This window comes from Olea europaea, unplaced genomic scaffold, assembly GCF_002742605.1.
Source record: "Olea europaea var. sylvestris unplaced genomic scaffold, O_europaea_v1 scaffold1807, whole genome shotgun sequence".
In the NCBI taxonomy this organism is placed as follows: domain Eukaryota; kingdom Viridiplantae; phylum Streptophyta; class Magnoliopsida; order Lamiales; family Oleaceae; genus Olea; species Olea europaea.
Genome location: NW_019235819.1, coordinates 50,569 through 57,364, shown reverse-complemented (window position 1 = coordinate 57,364; position 6,796 = coordinate 50,569). Strand labels below are relative to the sequence as shown.

General features: G+C 29.1%; 1 long non-coding RNA gene across 1 annotated transcript; it reads left to right on the top strand.

Annotated features, from left to right (window-relative positions):
* Positions 1 to 4,168: 4,168 nt before the first annotated feature.
* Positions 4,169 to 6,493, top strand: LOC111378379. Its single transcript, XR_002699849.1, has 3 exons — positions 4,169 to 4,214; positions 4,828 to 4,892; positions 6,427 to 6,493. It is a non-coding gene; the product is annotated as an uncharacterized LOC111378379 (long non-coding RNA).
* The last annotated feature ends 303 nt before the right edge of the window (positions 6,494 to 6,796 follow it).

The following is a 6,796-nucleotide window of genomic DNA, read 5'->3' as shown; positions in this document are numbered from 1 at the left end:
CTTACCTGTGTTAATTATGAAATATTAACCATTATATAAGAGTTCTGATTACTCCTTTTAAAAGGTATAAAATTTTAAAATATAGCTCTGTCTTAATTTTTAAAAAAAGAAAAAAAAAAAAAACTAAGACTCAATATTACTCATAAAGCTCAAATAAAATCGTATTTTTTTCTCAGCTCAAGAAGTTTGACCCCGTCTAATTTTTTAATTTTATTTTTTCATTTTATTTTGAGGATTTGCATTGGTTAGGTAAAACACTAGCTAATATATAGCCCCTATTTGATGCCCATTACTTGAAAATGAAAATGGAGAAATAATATTTTTTAGAAAAATGAGTGATTGAAAAAGAAAGAAAAGTTTTCGATTTACGTGTAATATTATTTTATGGAAGATTATGTGGTTGAAAATAGGAGAGAGAAAAATGAAATTAACGTAATTTAATTTAATGGGGATCAAATAAGGGCATAAACACTTCAACTATTACTCGTACACAAGTTGACATTTCAGCAGGAAATACCAAATCTCTGTAGTTAGCCTTTCGAGATGCAATCATATTACATAGTTAGAGTCAATGATAAATTTTTTCCCCAAATAACACTTGATATGTTTTCATTGGAAATTGAGAAAAATAATACATAAAATCACTCAATCACACGCTGTCAAATTATCCTATTTTTGTTCGTGATCAGCATCAAGTGCGTCTTGCAATGCTTTTGTTGCAAAATACCGTTTTTTGGTCCACTTAGGTGGTACCCGTGAATCGTGATGTTTATTTCATCTAATCTCATCTCAATGTAAAAAGTGGCTAACTTTGTCAACAAACACAGATAAAAGAAGTCAACAATAGTGACATCATTGACAAAGTTCGTTTTGTCCTACTAATGGATGTAAAAGAAATCATTTTTTTAGCAATTTATTCATTCAAACAGTGGGCTCCATTTGACCAAAAGCTCGAGCATTGATGGCTTGACGTAAAAACACTGCCAAGAACATCTTAAAGAATCTCACTATTTTTAAAGAATATATTCTATTCTTTTAAAAAAGATCTATAAATTTAAAGAGTCGAAATTTTGAAATATTCCAACAAACTCTTTGTATTTAACACTTAGCCCTCGTTTGAACTTCATCATTGGCAAAAAAATATATATATATATATATAAAAAATATATATATATATATATATATTTGGTTAAAAAATAAAGAAATTTTTTGAATTTATATGTAATATTATTTTAATGAAAAATGTGTTATTGAAATTGGTCAAATCACTGGTGAAAAATGTATTTTGATGGAAATAATGTGGCTCAAACATAAATTTAATTTTACTACTCTCAAAAAATATTTATTATTTTCTCTATCTTTTATTTTAACTACCTTTTCTCTAGATTATTTTAATATTTTCCTACATTGAAAATTGAAATACTTTGAATTTTTAATTATAAAGAGTGAATTTGGATAGTCAAACACACATTCTAAATGAAAATGTTAATTTAAAAAGTCTTTTGAAGCATAATTTCATGAGTTAACTCTTTAAAATAGAGGGTGTTGCATGTATTAAAGTGTTTTTTAGAGATGCTCTAAATGGTTCCTTTAAGTTGAACTAATCCTCTGTTTGTCAATAATTCTTTTCAAACTTTTTTATATATACTGATTTTCAACCATTCATTCATACAATAAAATATTTTATAGAAACTCAAAATTGTTCTTTATTTTTTAACTATATATATATATATATAGAGTAGTAGCTATGCGAATAGATATTTTAAATTTTGAACGATTTGATTAATAAGGAATAAATGAAAAACAATGGCAACGATTTGAATTACATAGCCTACATAGAAATATTCTTCACAGTTGGTGAGCCATATAATCGTGAAGTCGATCCATGAAGTGCATTGCATTTCAGGTGCATTCATCTCCGATATCATTTTACTTTTCGTTCGTGTTAAATCTCCTAAATCCTCCTTAACATTTTATTTCATGAAATTTGATTATTCAAGTAAAAACAATTTAATTTCATGTTAATGTTATCAAGTATCATATAATTTTAAAGTTAGTAAATCTTACAACATTTTTTCTTCACTATAAAAGTAAGATAAAAATAAATAAAAAAATTGTGTTCAAAATATATGATGTGGACTGAGAATATTTTTATATGCGTTTATTTAAATGACGTGGACTGAGAATACTTTTTTTGTGCTTATTTAAATACTAGTCTTGTGCCATGCAATGCATGGCTTGAATTTTATAAAAGGAGATATTAGCATATTAAATAAGGAAATAAACGGAGACTGCAAACAATAAAAAATTGATTCGATTAATTAAACGATTTAATTATATCAATTAGATATTCAACAATAAAAAAAATGATTCGATTAATTAAACGACTTACTTATATTGAATATAGTATTATCAAATACGTCATTTATAAGTTAAATATTCACTTAGAGTAAAATAATAATGTTTGAAAAAATACATTTGAATTATAGCAATGAGAAATTGAGCCAACAAATTTTTCATCTTAATTATTTTAACATCTAAAAAAAATTTATATATAAAAAAAATTCGATAATTTTTAGGAATTTTTTTCTTATTGTTACTTTTTCTTCTTGATAAATTAATTTCTAAAATAATCTAATACAATTTTTTGCATAAAAGAATGATTATTAAAAAATTTTACGTTAAAACCAAAAAAAAAAAAACAAATTTGACGTAAAACAAAAAAGAATTAAAAAAAAAATTTTTAAAAATGCATTTTTAACACATACGTTTAATCTCCGTTTAACTATTTTCGATATTTATTTAGATCGTTCGATATCTCTACGATATAATTCTCAAAATGAGTTTCGAGAGAATGTAAACATTTACTGATTCGACTATCGTACAATCGTCACGAATTTTTAAAGTTAACTTGTTATCGAAAATTTCGAAATAGTAATAAAATAATTAATTTTTTTAAGAAAAACGAATTATGCGTATTTTTTAACACATACGTTTAATGTCCATTTAACTATTTTTGATATCTATTTAGATCATTCGATATCTCTACGAAATAGTTCTCAAAATGAGTTTCGAGAAAATGTAAAATATTTATCAATTCGACTATCGCACAGTCGTCGATGAATTTTTAAAATTAGTTTGTTATCGAAAATTTCGAAATATAGTTTGAAAATGCCTGCATTGACGTCCGATAACATTTGCTATGATTGATCGTTTCACGCACCGTTAATGACGTGCAATACTATTTCGCGAGTACTTCAAAACGATATTAAGAATATAATATTTCGACTTCATTTGATATCCCGTAATGAGCCTGAAAATAAACACAAAAACATAAGTAAAAAAAAAAATTCGAGAGAATGTAAAATATTTATCGATTCGGCTATCGTATAATCGTCGACGAATTTTTAAAGTTAACTTGTTATCGAAAATTTCGAAATAGTAATAAAATAATTGATTTTTTTTAAGAAAAACGAATTATTCGTATTTTTTAACACATACGTTTAATATCCGTTTAACTATTTTTGATATCTATTTAAATCATTCGATGTCTCTACGATATAGTTCTCAAAATGAGTTTCGAGAAAATGTAAAATATTTATCGATACGATTATCGCACAGTCGTCGATAAATTTTTAAAGTTAGCTCATTATCGAAAATTTTGAAATATAGTTTGAACATACCTAATTTGACGTCCGATAACATTTGTTATGATTGACCGTTTCACGCACCGTGAACGACGTGCAATACTATGTCGCGAATACTTCAAAACGATATTAAAAATATAATATTTCGATTTTATTTGATATTCCGTAATGAGTCTGAAAATGAACACAAAAATATAAGTAAAAAAATTAAAAATTTGAATTCAAGCACTCCGCACAGCGTGGAGTGCTTGAGTGCGTGAATTCAAGCACTCTACGTAGCGCGGAGTGCTTGGAAAATTTTATTTTATTTTATTTTATTTTATTATTTTTAGGACTTTTGGGTAATTCGATCATAATTTTGGCTACGGTTATCAGAATCCTGTCCATGACCCCAATTCGAAAAGCTCTTTTCGACGCGCACGTCGTGGCCGCTGGGTGGACATCATTTTCGAGGTCAAAATTTCGATGTTTTCCCTTCCAAATCTCCTATAGTTATTTTCTTCATTTACGCGTTTGATGTACAGGGCTCCGCCGCCGTCCTCCACCGACCACCCCAAAATCCCCAAGGTCTGCCATTGACTCGTTTGTTATATATAAATACACGAATGCATATTCATTTCTTGGATTCATCATTTGAAATTAGTATTTCCAGGCCCCCTTAGGCCTTAACGACACTATATATGTGCAGTTTAGACTACGTTAATTTCTAGAATTATTATGGAATTTCGGGCTTTTGGAATGAGCGGGTTAAATTAGGAGGAAAGAGTTTCAGTTGAAAAGTGATTCCTTTATTATTATGAAAACTGAGAAATCAATCACTTTCTCCCATACAATTAATTTAGAACATGTTTGACAAAGCTTAAAATAAATTATGTGATGGTGATTGGATAACTTAATTTCTTTTAGGACTTTAAAGTAATTGAAATTGAAATAGGTGTTAGCTTAATATCAAAATGTGTAATCTATTTACTTCAATCTTCATAGGGAGAAAAGTTATTAAATTTCAAAACATGCTCATAAGCTAATAATTCACTGATAACTCGTGTTAGATAGAACAGATATTGACATATTAGATTAGCACAGGTGATATTATATGATTTTGAAATTAAATACTTTTGTAACGTATTCATGTATTTGTTTCGAAATGATGTTTGAACGAATATCTTTGGCTGCAATGCAGGTGGAGGCAGAAACTTCAAACAATCAGATGCGTCGTTGTTATGACTGTTATTACGAGTACCACAGGTTTGTGTAGATTATTCTTTATTCTCGGTTTTGTATTTTTAAATTAATGGAGACATAATTTGAATATTATAAATGCTTTCTAGTTCCTAAAATGCTATCGTTAAGCCAGCATAAAATTCTTCATATTAGATTTTATCAATTTGGGTTAGGATTAGAAAAAAGTGTGGCCTGACCCCTGTCAGTTTAGATAAGCTACCAAGTTATTATTTTTAGTTAATTTTCAAAAGAAGATAAATTATATATAAAGGCTTGTGTAAGCTGGTCCGACTTGGTCAGGTCCGATAGGTAGACTGGCTACCCGAGAAAATCGTTAGCCTTCCCACCTTTACACCTCTAGTCACCATTTTAATGGTTGTAAAATCACTTGATCTATCAGAAATGTGAAGACAGCACAGACTATCGGTGTAATGGATCTTCAGTGTAGAAGTACCCTTTTGCTCGAATGGTTAGGATAAATGAATTGCATAAATATCAAATTATATTACAATTGATTAAAGTAAATCCCAGCTCACCTACCTTATTACCACTGTTATGGTAAAATTCGGATGAGTTGAAAAGCGACCAATTCAATCCTTTTGAGTTTTGCACCCTTGCTTGATTATATGCAACTATTTCATCATGTTACCTTGTCTTTGAATCGAAGTAGTCAACACCTACACAACGTTTACTCGTTCTTATAGAAACTTGCTATTCTCTTGCCACACTTGAAGTTGTAGTACTTGAACCTTTTCAATTATACATTGTTCTGTTGCAGCAAAATATTTAAGGGCGCAGTCTTCTGCAATCTTCCAAAAGTCGAATAATTAAGACTTAAGAAAGTCTTTCTTATTCTGAGACTCCACGTCATCTTAAAATATTGCCTTTATAGCCTTTTATCAAGCAAAATTTATTCCTGCCAATTTTCACCTGATGGCTGAAATGTTTTTAGGCCAATTGCTTTCCAATATAAATATTTATTGATTTCAAAAGAATAGAAAATAACTTTTATAATGAACTAGTATCTCAAAAGTAGGGGTAGGTATTTTTAATGAAACCACCCAACCTGAACAAGAACTGGGCGTAAACAGTCGATTCGCTCTGATTCCAGTTGAAATCGGTTCGGTTCGGTTCTGAGTCTCGTACAATTCTGATCCGCTTTTTAGTTCTAGCTTTAGTACCAAAAATCGTTTACTTTGTAAGTAGGTAGGTTTTAAAAGTAAGTATTATCTTCTATCAAAATTAAATATTAGTTAGTCACTCTTTCAGAGTAAATTACAAAGATTGTTGCAGTCTATTACCGAGTCTGCAATTTCTCTGACCAAATTCTTTCAATATCATTTTTTGTTCATGCGTTTTGTTTCCTTCGATGAGCCTATGAACGTAATTGCTCGTTCGTTTTCTGGCCTATGGTCAAAATTCATCATTGTGTGTATAATATGAATTTGACTGATTAGTATTATTGCAAGTGTAAAATTTGGTATTCATGCTAAAATGAGATCAGCAGCATCATTTGTAAATGATTCTGAACTTGGCGAATACTCTCTTTCTGGAGCAGGTGCATCATAGAAAAGGGAAAAGAGGCACCAGAATGCGTAAAGGTTGCAAAGTATTACAAATCGATGTGTCCTGATTGGGTGAACTCTCTGACCTTTAAGTTTTATTTTTTATTTATTTTTCTTTCATTGCAGTGTTCACGGCCTTTGTGCAGCCTTGAAAGGGTTCCAACAAAGTGGAATTTTGGCAACTACATCCATCTGAAATCTATATCTCATTTATTGTAGCCTTCGTTTGAGAATATTCATAAATGATTTAGTTTATAAATAAAATATGTGGTGGATAAGAGGATGGTATTCATAAATTCATTGGAATATGAGGCTGAAAATAAAGTTTGATCATTTATAAAAGATTTTTAAATTTTTCCAAAT